Genomic DNA, 13164 nt, shown 5'->3' with positions numbered 1-13164 from the left:
CTACGGAAAATAATGAAGCTACGCCGTTTTCTGACACCACAGTGCTTTAAACGGTAGCAGTTGCATGTGTCGGGACAACACCGCGCTACCAGCAGTCGTGGCCGAGTGGTTAAGGCGTCTGACTCGAAATCAGATTCCCTCTGGGAGCGTAGGTTCGAATCCTACCGGCTGCGTGCGATTTTGCGTAAAGAGGAGCAAAAATTTTCGCACACATGTGACATGCGTGGGCGAATGCGGGTGCAAACCAGTGACGCCATTCTCAACAAGACGAAAGTTTCCGTTTAAGAATACTGAGTTTCGCGACGACCGCTGCTTACTGTGGCCATCGGTTCACCTCGCACTGACGCTGGGACTGCAGAAAGCCGTCGCTGAGATCGTGAGTACACAGATGTGCTCGAAAGTGTAGGACAGAGCGAACATTCATTTCTTTTTAAGAATCGCAATTCAATCATTCGAGTGCGGCAAAGGCAGTGGTGCAGCGTTTCTTTTCTTAAGATCTCGCAGCTGCTTGGAGGTATGTCCATCGTTTTAAGACGACACAAAACTAGCGTCAGCGGTGCGTCAGTGGGAAGTCGGTGAAGTCGCCATTGGAGCCATAAGCCAGTAATTACAACACGCGAATCACTCGCACACCATGTAGCATGCACCACAACGCTCGGCCGAGGGACCGGACAGCTCAGTCGGTAGAGCGCTAGACCTTCAACCAAAGGGTCCCGGGCTCAAACCCCCGCCAGGCGAAAATTAACACACTGTCGTAACGGCTAATGGAAACCCTACAGAAAAGAGTGACGCCACGCCGCTTTCTGCCATCAGATTGCTTCTAAAGACGGCGGTTCCACTTGTCGGGAGTCGCTTCTGCCACCGGCAGTCGTGGCCGAGTGGTTAAGGCGTCTGACTTGAAATCAGATTCCCTCTGGGAGCGTAGGTTCGAGTCCTGCCGACTGCGAAAATTTTCTCGCTCTCAAAAGATGGACGTTCAGCTGCATCCTAGCAGTTGCGTCACTACTAAACACGCGCGTCACCAGCAATGTGCAGTGTTATTTGATCCAGGGCGCAGCGTTACAGTCGCGCTCAGAAGCCGCAGCTCATCTCCTCGTCTCACAGCCGCCCACCGGGTGTTAGTACAAGTGTCGCCTCACTGGGCAGTGCAGATGTGTCCATCTTAGCTTGCAGACGATGACGTGTAGCAATTGATGAGCTAACGCAAGTCGAATGTTTTACCGTGTGTATCTCCTAGATACTGCCTCTCATACGGTGGAGAGGCTCACTCCTTCTTGTGTCTCGTTCTCTGCACACGAGTTGCCCCTGGCATCGATATAGCACGGGTTTTCTAGCGCCAGCGCGGCGTCACGTGAAGTCAGCGAAGTGAATATTACACGAGTCGAGTCGACATGTTTGCTTGTTACGATGATGGAAGCAGAAGAAATGTGTGTGGGACTTCACTGCATCGGCTGCTCGCCTTTCAGCGTCCCTGTGTCTTATCAGACGAAGGTGACTGTGAAATTGGCAACGAGGCAGAGGTTAACAAACACATGCAAACAGGAACGTTCAATGTCAGCCGAAATAGCTCAGTTGGGAGAGCGTTAGACTGAAGATCTAAAGGTCCCTGGTTCGATCCCGGGTTTCGGCAGGTATTCGTTTTGATGCGACGCCAATGGAATGGCTCTGCGTTGGTGATAATGCAACTACCGCTGACAACAAAAATGACTCTCTCCTGTAGCTGTTCTGGTTGTCTAGTGCATGCCATAAGAGGAACTCACTAGACAACTAACTCCCTTAGAAGCAAAAGAATCAAAAAAGTCCTACCGACTGCGTTCCTTTTTCTGTGTCAGGTGGTGAAGAACGTTTTCAACGGAACCGTGAAACGAGCGAAAACGTGGGAAACATTGCATTCGAAATGCTTGCGAATTTTCCAATTGCCCAGTGAGTGTCGACAAAATATGTAAATTCTCTGCTCCAACGTATGAGACGCAACGACTCCTGCAATTTGTTGTTGCATCGTGTGTCAGCAGTCTTCGATAGTGTGTTACGAGCTTAGTGCGATAAGTCTGCAGACAGCATTTAGGCGACGTTTTATTAGTAACGGCCCCATGCAGCGATTGCACAACAGTAAACGACATGAGTCAATGTATAGTTGTGCATCGTGAGAGGTATCACAGCGTCGTGTGAGCCCGGATAGCTCAGTCGGTAGAGCATTAGGCTTTTAACCTAAGGGTCCAGGGTTCAAGTCCCTGTCCGGGCGGAAATTTTAATACTTTGGTAGCGATTCGTCTGGTAGCGGTGGAAACGCTACGGAAAATAATGAAGCTACGCCGTTTTCTGACACCACAGTGCTTTAAACGGTAGCAGTTGCATGTGTCGGGACAACACCGCGCTACCAGCAGTCGTGGCCGAGTGGTTAAGGCGTCTGACTCGAAATCAGATTCCCTCTGGGAGCGTAGGTTCGAATCCTACCGGCTGCGTGCGATTTTGCGTAAAGAGGAGCAAAAATTTTCGCACACATGTGACATGCGTGGGCGAATGCGGGTGCAAACCAGTGACGCCATTCTCAACAAGACGAAAGTTTCCGTTTAAGAATACTGAGTTTCGCGACGACCGCTGCTTACTGTGGCCATCGGTTCACCTCGCACTGACGCTGGGACTGCAGAAAGCCGTCGCTGAGATCGTGAGTACACAGATGTGCTCGAAAGTGTAGGACAGAGCGAACATTCATTTCTTTTTAAGAATCGCAATTCAATCATTCGAGTGCGGCAAAGGCAGTGGTGCAGCGTTTCTTTTCTTAAGATCTCGCAGCTGCTTGGAGGTATGTCCATCGTTTTAAGACGACACAAAACTAGCGTCAGCGGTGCGTCAGTGGGAAGTCGGTGAAGTCGCCATTGGAGCCATAAGCCAGTAATTACAACACGCGAATCACTCGCACACCATGTAGCATGCACCACAACGCTCGGCCGAGGGACCGGACAGCTCAGTCGGTAGAGCGCTAGACCTTCAACCAAAGGGTCCCGGGCTCAAACCCCCGCCAGGCGAAAATTAACACACTGTCGTAACGGCTAATGGAAACCCTACAGAAAAGAGTGACGCCACGCCGCTTTCTGCCATCAGATTGCTTCTAAAGACGGCGGTTCCACTTGTCGGGAGTCGCTTCTGCCACCGGCAGTCGTGGCCGAGTGGTTAAGGCGTCTGACTTGAAATCAGATTCCCTCTGGGAGCGTAGGTTCGAGTCCTGCCGACTGCGAAAATTTTCTCGCTCTCAAAAGATGGACGTTCAGCTGCATCCTAGCAGTTGCGTCACTACTAAACACGCGCGTCACCAGCAATGTGCAGTGTTATTTGATCCAGGGCGCAGCGTTACAGTCGCGCTCAGAAGCCGCAGCTCATCTCCTCGTCTCACAGCCGCCCACCGGGTGTTAGTACAAGTGTCGCCTCACTGGGCAGTGCAGATGTGTCCATCTTAGCTTGCAGACGATGACGTGTAGCAATTGATGAGCTAACGCAAGTCGAATGTTTTACCGTGTGTATCTCCTAGATACTGCCTCTCATACGGTGGAGAGGCTCACTCCTTCTTGTGTCTCGTTCTCTGCACACGAGTTGCCCCTGGCATCGATATAGCACGGGTTTTCTAGCGCCAGCGCGGCGTCACGTGAAGTCAGCGAAGTGAATATTACACGAGTCGAGTCGACATGTTTGCTTGTTACGATGATGGAAGCAGAAGAAATGTGTGTGGGACTTCACTGCATCGGCTGCTCGCCTTTCAGCGTCCCTGTGTCTTATCAGACGAAGGTGACTGTGAAATTGGCAACGAGGCAGAGGTTAACAAACACATGCAAACAGGAACGTTCAATGTCAGCCGAAATAGCTCAGTTGGGAGAGCGTTAGACTGAAGATCTAAAGGTCCCTGGTTCGATCCCGGGTTTCGGCAGGTATTCGTTTTGATGCGACGCCAATGGAATGGCTCTGCGTTGGTGATAATGCAACTACCGCTGACAACAAAAATGACTCTCTCCTGTAGCTGTTCTGGTTGTCTAGTGCATGCCATAAGAGGAACTCACTAGACAACTAACTCCCTTAGAAGCAAAAGAATCAAAAAAGTCCTACCGACTGCGTTCCTTTTTCTGTGTCAGGTGGTGAAGAACGTTTTCAACGGAACCGTGAAACGAGCGAAAACGTGGGAAACATTGCATTCGAAATGCTTGCGAATTTTCCAATTGCCCAGTGAGTGTCGACAAAATATGTAAATTCTCTGCTCCAACGTATGAGACGCAACGACTCCTGCAATTTGTTGTTGCATCGTGTGTCAGCAGTCTTCGATAGTGTGTTACGAGCTTAGTGCGATAAGTCTGCAGACAGCATTTAGGCGACGTTTTATTAGTAACGGCCCCATGCAGCGATTGCACAACAGTAAACGACATGAGTCAATGTATAGTTGTGCATCGTGAGAGGTATCACAGCGTCGTGTGAGCCCGGATAGCTCAGTCGGTAGAGCATTAGGCTTTTAACCTAAGGGTCCAGGGTTCAAGTCCCTGTCCGGGCGGAAATTTTAATACTTTGGTAGCGATTCGTCTGGTAGCGGTGGAAACGCTACGGAAAATAATGAAGCTACGCCGTTTTCTGACACCACAGTGCTTTAAACGGTAGCAGTTGCATGTGTCGGGACAACACCGCGCTACCAGCAGTCGTGGCCGAGTGGTTAAGGCGTCTGACTCGAAATCAGATTCCCTCTGGGAGCGTAGGTTCGAATCCTACCGGCTGCGTGCGATTTTGCGTAAAGAGGAGCAAAAATTTTCGCACACATGTGACATGCGTGGGCGAATGCGGGTGCAAACCAGTGACGCCATTCTCAACAAGACGAAAGTTTCCGTTTAAGAATACTGAGTTTCGCGACGACCGCTGCTTACTGTGGCCATCGGTTCACCTCGCACTGACGCTGGGACTGCAGAAAGCCGTCGCTGAGATCGTGAGTACACAGATGTGCTCGAAAGTGTAGGACAGAGCGAACATTCATTTCTTTTTAAGAATCGCAATTCAATCATTCGAGTGCGGCAAAGGCAGTGGTGCAGCGTTTCTTTTCTTAAGATCTCGCAGCTGCTTGGAGGTATGTCCATCGTTTTAAGACGACACAAAACTAGCGTCAGCGGTGCGTCAGTGGGAAGTCGGTGAAGTCGCCATTGGAGCCATAAGCCAGTAATTACAACACGCGAATCACTCGCACACCATGTAGCATGCACCACAACGCTCGGCCGAGGGACCGGACAGCTCAGTCGGTAGAGCGCTAGACCTTCAACCAAAGGGTCCCGGGCTCAAACCCCCGCCAGGCGAAAATTAACACACTGTCGTAACGGCTAATGGAAACCCTACAGAAAAGAGTGACGCCACGCCGCTTTCTGCCATCAGATTGCTTCTAAAGACGGCGGTTCCACTTGTCGGGAGTCGCTTCTGCCACCGGCAGTCGTGGCCGAGTGGTTAAGGCGTCTGACTTGAAATCAGATTCCCTCTGGGAGCGTAGGTTCGAGTCCTGCCGACTGCGAAAATTTTCTCGCTCTCAAAAGATGGACGTTCAGCTGCATCCTAGCAGTTGCGTCACTACTAAACACGCGCGTCACCAGCAATGTGCAGTGTTATTTGATCCAGGGCGCAGCGTTACAGTCGCGCTCAGAAGCCGCAGCTCATCTCCTCGTCTCACAGCCGCCCACCGGGTGTTAGTACAAGTGTCGCCTCACTGGGCAGTGCAGATGTGTCCATCTTAGCTTGCAGACGATGACGTGTAGCAATTGATGAGCTAACGCAAGTCGAATGTTTTACCGTGTGTATCTCCTAGATACTGCCTCTCATACGGTGGAGAGGCTCACTCCTTCTTGTGTCTCGTTCTCTGCACACGAGTTGCCCCTGGCATCGATATAGCACGGGTTTTCTAGCGCCAGCGCGGCGTCACGTGAAGTCAGCGAAGTGAATATTACACGAGTCGAGTCGACATGTTTGCTTGTTACGATGATGGAAGCAGAAGAAATGTGTGTGGGACTTCACTGCATCGGCTGCTCGCCTTTCAGCGTCCCTGTGTCTTATCAGACGAAGGTGACTGTGAAATTGGCAACGAGGCAGAGGTTAACAAACACATGCAAACAGGAACGTTCAATGTCAGCCGAAATAGCTCAGTTGGGAGAGCGTTAGACTGAAGATCTAAAGGTCCCTGGTTCGATCCCGGGTTTCGGCAGGTATTCGTTTTGATGCGACGCCAATGGAATGGCTCTGCGTTGGTGATAATGCAACTACCGCTGACAACAAAAATGACTCTCTCCTGTAGCTGTTCTGGTTGTCTAGTGCATGCCATAAGAGGAACTCACTAGACAACTAACTCCCTTAGAAGCAAAAGAATCAAAAAAGTCCTACCGACTGCGTTCCTTTTTCTGTGTCAGGTGGTGAAGAACGTTTTCAACGGAACCGTGAAACGAGCGAAAACGTGGGAAACATTGCATTCGAAATGCTTGCGAATTTTCCAATTGCCCAGTGAGTGTCGACAAAATATGTAAATTCTCTGCTCCAACGTATGAGACGCAACGACTCCTGCAATTTGTTGTTGCATCGTGTGTCAGCAGTCTTCGATAGTGTGTTACGAGCTTAGTGCGATAAGTCTGCAGACAGCATTTAGGCGACGTTTTATTAGTAACGGCCCCATGCAGCGATTGCACAACAGTAAACGACATGAGTCAATGTATAGTTGTGCATCGTGAGAGGTATCACAGCGTCGTGTGAGCCCGGATAGCTCAGTCGGTAGAGCATTAGGCTTTTAACCTAAGGGTCCAGGGTTCAAGTCCCTGTCCGGGCGGAAATTTTAATACTTTGGTAGCGATTCGTCTGGTAGCGGTGGAAACGCTACGGAAAATAATGAAGCTACGCCGTTTTCTGACACCACAGTGCTTTAAACGGTAGCAGTTGCATGTGTCGGGACAACACCGCGCTACCAGCAGTCGTGGCCGAGTGGTTAAGGCGTCTGACTCGAAATCAGATTCCCTCTGGGAGCGTAGGTTCGAATCCTACCGGCTGCGTGCGATTTTGCGTAAAGAGGAGCAAAAATTTTCGCACACATGTGACATGCGTGGGCGAATGCGGGTGCAAACCAGTGACGCCATTCTCAACAAGACGAAAGTTTCCGTTTAAGAATACTGAGTTTCGCGACGACCGCTGCTTACTGTGGCCATCGGTTCACCTCGCACTGACGCTGGGACTGCAGAAAGCCGTCGCTGAGATCGTGAGTACACAGATGTGCTCGAAAGTGTAGGACAGAGCGAACATTCATTTCTTTTTAAGAATCGCAATTCAATCATTCGAGTGCGGCAAAGGCAGTGGTGCAGCGTTTCTTTTCTTAAGATCTCGCAGCTGCTTGGAGGTATGTCCATCGTTTTAAGACGACACAAAACTAGCGTCAGCGGTGCGTCAGTGGGAAGTCGGTGAAGTCGCCATTGGAGCCATAAGCCAGTAATTACAACACGCGAATCACTCGCACACCATGTAGCATGCACCACAACGCTCGGCCGAGGGACCGGACAGCTCAGTCGGTAGAGCGCTAGACCTTCAACCAAAGGGTCCCGGGCTCAAACCCCCGCCAGGCGAAAATTAACACACTGTCGTAACGGCTAATGGAAACCCTACAGAAAAGAGTGACGCCACGCCGCTTTCTGCCATCAGATTGCTTCTAAAGACGGCGGTTCCACTTGTCGGGAGTCGCTTCTGCCACCGGCAGTCGTGGCCGAGTGGTTAAGGCGTCTGACTTGAAATCAGATTCCCTCTGGGAGCGTAGGTTCGAGTCCTGCCGACTGCGAAAATTTTCTCGCTCTCAAAAGATGGACGTTCAGCTGCATCCTAGCAGTTGCGTCACTACTAAACACGCGCGTCACCAGCAATGTGCAGTGTTATTTGATCCAGGGCGCAGCGTTACAGTCGCGCTCAGAAGCCGCAGCTCATCTCCTCGTCTCACAGCCGCCCACCGGGTGTTAGTACAAGTGTCGCCTCACTGGGCAGTGCAGATGTGTCCATCTTAGCTTGCAGACGATGACGTGTAGCAATTGATGAGCTAACGCAAGTCGAATGTTTTACCGTGTGTATCTCCTAGATACTGCCTCTCATACGGTGGAGAGGCTCACTCCTTCTTGTGTCTCGTTCTCTGCACACGAGTTGCCCCTGGCATCGATATAGCACGGGTTTTCTAGCGCCAGCGCGGCGTCACGTGAAGTCAGCGAAGTGAATATTACACGAGTCGAGTCGACATGTTTGCTTGTTACGATGATGGAAGCAGAAGAAATGTGTGTGGGACTTCACTGCATCGGCTGCTCGCCTTTCAGCGTCCCTGTGTCTTATCAGACGAAGGTGACTGTGAAATTGGCAACGAGGCAGAGGTTAACAAACACATGCAAACAGGAACGTTCAATGTCAGCCGAAATAGCTCAGTTGGGAGAGCGTTAGACTGAAGATCTAAAGGTCCCTGGTTCGATCCCGGGTTTCGGCAGGTATTCGTTTTGATGCGACGCCAATGGAATGGCTCTGCGTTGGTGATAATGCAACTACCGCTGACAACAAAAATGACTCTCTCCTGTAGCTGTTCTGGTTGTCTAGTGCATGCCATAAGAGGAACTCACTAGACAACTAACTCCCTTAGAAGCAAAAGAATCAAAAAAGTCCTACCGACTGCGTTCCTTTTTCTGTGTCAGGTGGTGAAGAACGTTTTCAACGGAACCGTGAAACGAGCGAAAACGTGGGAAACATTGCATTCGAAATGCTTGCGAATTTTCCAATTGCCCAGTGAGTGTCGACAAAATATGTAAATTCTCTGCTCCAACGTATGAGACGCAACGACTCCTGCAATTTGTTGTTGCATCGTGTGTCAGCAGTCTTCGATAGTGTGTTACGAGCTTAGTGCGATAAGTCTGCAGACAGCATTTAGGCGACGTTTTATTAGTAACGGCCCCATGCAGCGATTGCACAACAGTAAACGACATGAGTCAATGTATAGTTGTGCATCGTGAGAGGTATCACAGCGTCGTGTGAGCCCGGATAGCTCAGTCGGTAGAGCATTAGGCTTTTAACCTAAGGGTCCAGGGTTCAAGTCCCTGTCCGGGCGGAAATTTTAATACTTTGGTAGCGATTCGTCTGGTAGCGGTGGAAACGCTACGGAAAATAATGAAGCTACGCCGTTTTCTGACACCACAGTGCTTTAAACGGTAGCAGTTGCATGTGTCGGGACAACACCGCGCTACCAGCAGTCGTGGCCGAGTGGTTAAGGCGTCTGACTCGAAATCAGATTCCCTCTGGGAGCGTAGGTTCGAATCCTACCGGCTGCGTGCGATTTTGCGTAAAGAGGAGCAAAAATTTTCGCACACATGTGACATGCGTGGGCGAATGCGGGTGCAAACCAGTGACGCCATTCTCAACAAGACGAAAGTTTCCGTTTAAGAATACTGAGTTTCGCGACGACCGCTGCTTACTGTGGCCATCGGTTCACCTCGCACTGACGCTGGGACTGCAGAAAGCCGTCGCTGAGATCGTGAGTACACAGATGTGCTCGAAAGTGTAGGACAGAGCGAACATTCATTTCTTTTTAAGAATCGCAATTCAATCATTCGAGTGCGGCAAAGGCAGTGGTGCAGCGTTTCTTTTCTTAAGATCTCGCAGCTGCTTGGAGGTATGTCCATCGTTTTAAGACGACACAAAACTAGCGTCAGCGGTGCGTCAGTGGAAGTCGGTGAAGTCGCCATTGGAGCCATAAGCCAGTAATTACAACACGCGAATCACTCGCACACCATGTAGCATGCACCACAACGCTCGGCCGAGGGACCGGACAGCTCAGTCGGTAGAGCGCTAGACCTTCAACCAAAGGGTCCCGGGCTCAAACCCCCGCCAGGCGAAAATTAACACACTGTCGTAACGGCTAATGGAAACCCTACAGAAAAGAGTGACGCCACGCCGCTTTCTGCCATCAGATTGCTTCTAAAGACGGCGGTTCCACTTGTCGGGAGTCGCTTCTGCCACCGGCAGTCGTGGCCGAGTGGTTAAGGCGTCTGACTTGAAATCAGATTCCCTCTGGGAGCGTAGGTTCGAGTCCTGCCGACTGCGAAAATTTTCTCGCTCTCAAAAGATGGACGTTCAGCTGCATCCTAGCAGTTGCGTCACTACTAAACACGCGCGTCACCAGCAATGTGCAGTGTTATTTGATCCAGGGCGCAGCGTTACAGTCGCGCTCAGAAGCCGCAGCTCATCTCCTCGTCTCACAGCCGCCCACCGGGTGTTAGTACAAGTGTCGCCTCACTGGGCAGTGCAGATGTGTCCATCTTAGCTTGCAGACGATGACGTGTAGCAATTGATGAGCTAACGCAAGTCGAATGTTTTACCGTGTGTATCTCCTAGATACTGCCTCTCATACGGTGGAGAGGCTCACTCCTTCTTGTGTCTCGTTCTCTGCACACGAGTTGCCCCTGGCATCGATATAGCACGGGTTTTCTAGCGCCAGCGCGGCGTCACGTGAAGTCAGCGAAGTGAATATTACACGAGTCGAGTCGACATGTTTGCTTGTTACGATGATGGAAGCAGAAGAAATGTGTGTGGGACTTCACTGCATCGGCTGCTCGCCTTTCAGCGTCCCTGTGTCTTATCAGACGAAGGTGACTGTGAAATTGGCAACGAGGCAGAGGTTAACAAACACATGCAAACAGGAACGTTCAATGTCAGCCGAAATAGCTCAGTTGGGAGAGCGTTAGACTGAAGATCTAAAGGTCCTGGTTCGATCCCGGTTTCGGCAGGTATTCGTTTTGATGCGACGCCAATGGAATGGCTCTGCGTTGGTGATAATGCAACTACCGCTGACAACAAAAATGACCTCTCTCCTGTAGCTGTTCTGGTTGTCTAGTGCATGCCATAAGAGGAACTCACTAGACAACTAAACTCCCTTAGAAGCAAAGAATCAAAAAAGTCCTACCGACTGCGTTCCTTTTTCTGTGTCAGGTGGTGAAGAACGTTTTCAACGGAACCGTGAAACGAGCGAAAACGTGGGAAACATTGCATTCGAAATGCTTGCGAATTTTCCAATTGCCCAGTGAGTGTCGACAAAATATGTAAATTCTCTGCTCCAACGTATGAGACGCAACGACTCCTGCAATTTGTTGTTGCATCGTGTGTCAGCAGTCTTCGATAGTGTGTTACGAGCTTAGTGCGATAAGTCTGCAGACAGCATTTAGGCGACGTTTTATTAGTAACGGCCCCATGCAGCGATTGCACAACAGTAAACGACATGAGTCAATGTATAGTTGTGCATCGTGAGAGGTATCACAGCGTCGTGTGAGCCCGGATAGCTCAGTCGGTAGAGGCATTAGGCTTTTAACCTAAGGGTCCAGGGTTCAAGTCCCTGTCCGGGCGGAAATTTTAATACTTTGGTAGCGATTCGTCTGGTAGCGGTGGAAACGCTACGGAAAATAATGAAGCTACGCCGTTTTCTGACACCACAGTGCTTTAAACGGTAGCAGTTGCATGTGTCGGGACAACACCGCGCTACCAGCAGTCGTGGCCGAGTGGTTAAGGCGTCTGACTCGAAATCAGATTCCCTCTGGGAGCGTAGGTTCGAATCCTACCGGCTGCGTGCGATTTTGCGTAAAGAGGAGCAAAAATTTTCGCACACATGTGACATGCGTGGGCGAATGCGGGTGCAAACCAGTGACGCCATTCTCAACAAGACGAAAGTTTCCGTTTAAGAATACTGAGTTTCGCGACGACCGCTGCTTACTGTGGCCATCGGTTCACCTCGCACTGACGCTGGGACTGCAGAAAGCCGTCGCTGAGATCGTGAGTACACAGATGTGCTCGAAAGTGTAGGACAGAGCGAACATTCATTTCTTTTTAAGAATCGCAATTCAATCATTCGAGTGCGGCAAAGGCAGTGGTGCAGCGTTTCTTTTCTTAAGATCTCGCAGCTGCTTGGAGGTATGTCCATCGTTTTTAAGACGACACAAAACTAGCGTCAGCGGTGCGTCAGTGGGAAGTCGGTGAAGTCGCCATTGGAGCCATAAGCCAGTAATTACAACACGCGAATCACTCGCACACCATGTAGCATGCACCACAACGCTCGGCCGAGGGGACCGGACAGCTCAGTCGGTAGAGCGCTAGACCTTCAACCAAAGGGTCCCGGGCTCAAACCCCCGCCAGGCGAAAATTAACACACTGTCGTAACGGCTAATGGAAAACCCTACAGAAAAGAGTGACGCCACGCCGCTTTCTGCCATCAGATTGCTTCTAAAGACGGCGGTTCCACTTGTCGGGAGTCGCTTCTGCCACCGGCAGTCGTGGCCGAGTGGTTAAGGCGTCTGACTTGAAATCAGATTCCCTCTGGGAGCGTAGGTTCGAGTCCTGCCGACTGCGAAAATTTTCTCGCTCTCAAAAGATGGACGTTCAGCTGCATCCTAGCAGTTGCGTCACTACTAAACACGCGCGTCACCAGCAATGTGCAGTGTTATTTGATCCAGGGCGCAGCGTTACAGTCGCGCTCAGAAGCCGCAGCTCATCTCCTCGTCTCACAGCCGCCCACCGGGTGTTAGTACAAGTGTCGCCTCACTGGGCAGTGCAGATGTGTCCATCTTAGCTTGCAGACGATGACGTGTAGCAATTGATGAGCTAACGCAAGTCGAATGTTTTACCGTGTGTATCTCCTAGATACTGCCTCTCATACGGTGGAGAGGCTCACTCCTTCTTGTGTCTCGTTCTCTGCACACGAGTTGCCCCTGGCATCGATATAGCACGGGGTTTCTAGCGCCAGCGCGGCGTCACGTGAAGTCAGCGAAGTGAATATTACACGAGTCGAGTCGACATGTTTGCTTGTTACGATGATGGAAGCAGAAGAAATGTGTGTGGACTTCACTGCATCGGCTGCTCGCCTTTCAGCGTCCCTGTGTCTTATCAGACGAAGGTGACTGTGAAATTGGCAACGAGGCAGAGGTTAACAAACACATGCAAACAGGAACGTTCAATGTCAGCCGAAATAGCTCAGTTGGGAGAGCGTTAGACTGAAGATCTAAAGGTCCCTGGTTCGATCCCGGGTTTCGGCAGGTATTCGTTTTGATGCGACGCCAATGGAATGGCTCTGCGTTGGTGATAATGCAACTACCGCTGACAACAAAAATGACTCTCTCCTGT

The 13164-nt window shown here is 50.7% G+C and overlaps 23 non-coding genes across 23 annotated transcripts; all 23 read left to right on the top strand.

Moving 5' to 3' along the window:
- The first annotated feature begins 91 nt into the window (after nucleotides 1-91).
- Nucleotides 92-173, top strand: Trnas-cga (transfer RNA serine (anticodon CGA)). Its single transcript has one exon. It is a non-coding gene; the product is annotated as a tRNA-Ser (tRNA).
- Nucleotides 174-864: 691 nt separating this feature from the next.
- On the top strand, nucleotides 865-946 carry Trnas-uga (transfer RNA serine (anticodon UGA)). Its single transcript has one exon. It is a non-coding gene; the product is annotated as a tRNA-Ser (tRNA).
- A 611-nt stretch (nucleotides 947-1557) lies between these two features.
- Nucleotides 1558-1630, top strand: Trnaf-gaa (transfer RNA phenylalanine (anticodon GAA)). Its single transcript has one exon. It is a non-coding gene; the product is annotated as a tRNA-Phe (tRNA).
- A 539-nt stretch (nucleotides 1631-2169) lies between these two features.
- Trnak-uuu (transfer RNA lysine (anticodon UUU)) lies at nucleotides 2170-2242 on the top strand. Its single transcript has one exon. It is a non-coding gene; the product is annotated as a tRNA-Lys (tRNA).
- Nucleotides 2243-2380: 138 nt separating this feature from the next.
- Nucleotides 2381-2462, top strand: Trnas-cga (transfer RNA serine (anticodon CGA)). The gene has a single exon. It is a non-coding gene; the product is annotated as a tRNA-Ser (tRNA).
- Nucleotides 2463-3153: 691 nt separating this feature from the next.
- Trnas-uga (transfer RNA serine (anticodon UGA)) lies at nucleotides 3154-3235 on the top strand. The gene has a single exon. It is a non-coding gene; the product is annotated as a tRNA-Ser (tRNA).
- Nucleotides 3236-3846: 611 nt separating this feature from the next.
- Nucleotides 3847-3919, top strand: Trnaf-gaa (transfer RNA phenylalanine (anticodon GAA)). The gene has a single exon. It is a non-coding gene; the product is annotated as a tRNA-Phe (tRNA).
- A 539-nt stretch (nucleotides 3920-4458) lies between these two features.
- Trnak-uuu (transfer RNA lysine (anticodon UUU)) lies at nucleotides 4459-4531 on the top strand. The gene has a single exon. It is a non-coding gene; the product is annotated as a tRNA-Lys (tRNA).
- Nucleotides 4532-4669: 138 nt separating this feature from the next.
- On the top strand, nucleotides 4670-4751 carry Trnas-cga (transfer RNA serine (anticodon CGA)). The gene has a single exon. It is a non-coding gene; the product is annotated as a tRNA-Ser (tRNA).
- Nucleotides 4752-5442: 691 nt separating this feature from the next.
- Nucleotides 5443-5524, top strand: Trnas-uga (transfer RNA serine (anticodon UGA)). The gene has a single exon. It is a non-coding gene; the product is annotated as a tRNA-Ser (tRNA).
- Nucleotides 5525-6135: 611 nt separating this feature from the next.
- Trnaf-gaa (transfer RNA phenylalanine (anticodon GAA)) lies at nucleotides 6136-6208 on the top strand. The gene has a single exon. It is a non-coding gene; the product is annotated as a tRNA-Phe (tRNA).
- A 539-nt stretch (nucleotides 6209-6747) lies between these two features.
- Nucleotides 6748-6820, top strand: Trnak-uuu (transfer RNA lysine (anticodon UUU)). Its single transcript has one exon. It is a non-coding gene; the product is annotated as a tRNA-Lys (tRNA).
- A 138-nt stretch (nucleotides 6821-6958) lies between these two features.
- On the top strand, nucleotides 6959-7040 carry Trnas-cga (transfer RNA serine (anticodon CGA)). Its single transcript has one exon. It is a non-coding gene; the product is annotated as a tRNA-Ser (tRNA).
- Nucleotides 7041-7731: 691 nt separating this feature from the next.
- On the top strand, nucleotides 7732-7813 carry Trnas-uga (transfer RNA serine (anticodon UGA)). Its single transcript has one exon. It is a non-coding gene; the product is annotated as a tRNA-Ser (tRNA).
- Nucleotides 7814-8424: 611 nt separating this feature from the next.
- On the top strand, nucleotides 8425-8497 carry Trnaf-gaa (transfer RNA phenylalanine (anticodon GAA)). Its single transcript has one exon. It is a non-coding gene; the product is annotated as a tRNA-Phe (tRNA).
- Nucleotides 8498-9036: 539 nt separating this feature from the next.
- On the top strand, nucleotides 9037-9109 carry Trnak-uuu (transfer RNA lysine (anticodon UUU)). Its single transcript has one exon. It is a non-coding gene; the product is annotated as a tRNA-Lys (tRNA).
- A 138-nt stretch (nucleotides 9110-9247) lies between these two features.
- On the top strand, nucleotides 9248-9329 carry Trnas-cga (transfer RNA serine (anticodon CGA)). Its single transcript has one exon. It is a non-coding gene; the product is annotated as a tRNA-Ser (tRNA).
- A 690-nt stretch (nucleotides 9330-10019) lies between these two features.
- Nucleotides 10020-10101, top strand: Trnas-uga (transfer RNA serine (anticodon UGA)). The gene has a single exon. It is a non-coding gene; the product is annotated as a tRNA-Ser (tRNA).
- Nucleotides 10102-10712: 611 nt separating this feature from the next.
- Trnaf-gaa (transfer RNA phenylalanine (anticodon GAA)) lies at nucleotides 10713-10783 on the top strand. Its single transcript has one exon. It is a non-coding gene; the product is annotated as a tRNA-Phe (tRNA).
- Nucleotides 10784-11323: 540 nt separating this feature from the next.
- On the top strand, nucleotides 11324-11397 carry Trnak-uuu (transfer RNA lysine (anticodon UUU)). Its single transcript has one exon. It is a non-coding gene; the product is annotated as a tRNA-Lys (tRNA).
- A 138-nt stretch (nucleotides 11398-11535) lies between these two features.
- Trnas-cga (transfer RNA serine (anticodon CGA)) lies at nucleotides 11536-11617 on the top strand. Its single transcript has one exon. It is a non-coding gene; the product is annotated as a tRNA-Ser (tRNA).
- Nucleotides 11618-12311: 694 nt separating this feature from the next.
- Nucleotides 12312-12393, top strand: Trnas-uga (transfer RNA serine (anticodon UGA)). Its single transcript has one exon. It is a non-coding gene; the product is annotated as a tRNA-Ser (tRNA).
- A 610-nt stretch (nucleotides 12394-13003) lies between these two features.
- On the top strand, nucleotides 13004-13076 carry Trnaf-gaa (transfer RNA phenylalanine (anticodon GAA)). The gene has a single exon. It is a non-coding gene; the product is annotated as a tRNA-Phe (tRNA).
- The last annotated feature ends 88 nt before the right edge of the window (nucleotides 13077-13164 follow it).

The sequence above is a fragment of the Schistocerca serialis genome, unplaced genomic scaffold (genome assembly GCF_023864345.2).
Source record: "Schistocerca serialis cubense isolate TAMUIC-IGC-003099 unplaced genomic scaffold, iqSchSeri2.2 HiC_scaffold_1085, whole genome shotgun sequence".
NCBI lineage: Eukaryota > Metazoa > Arthropoda > Insecta > Orthoptera > Acrididae > Schistocerca > Schistocerca serialis.
Note: the sequence above shows the minus strand (reverse complement) of the source record. Positions and strands in the feature narration are given on the sequence as shown.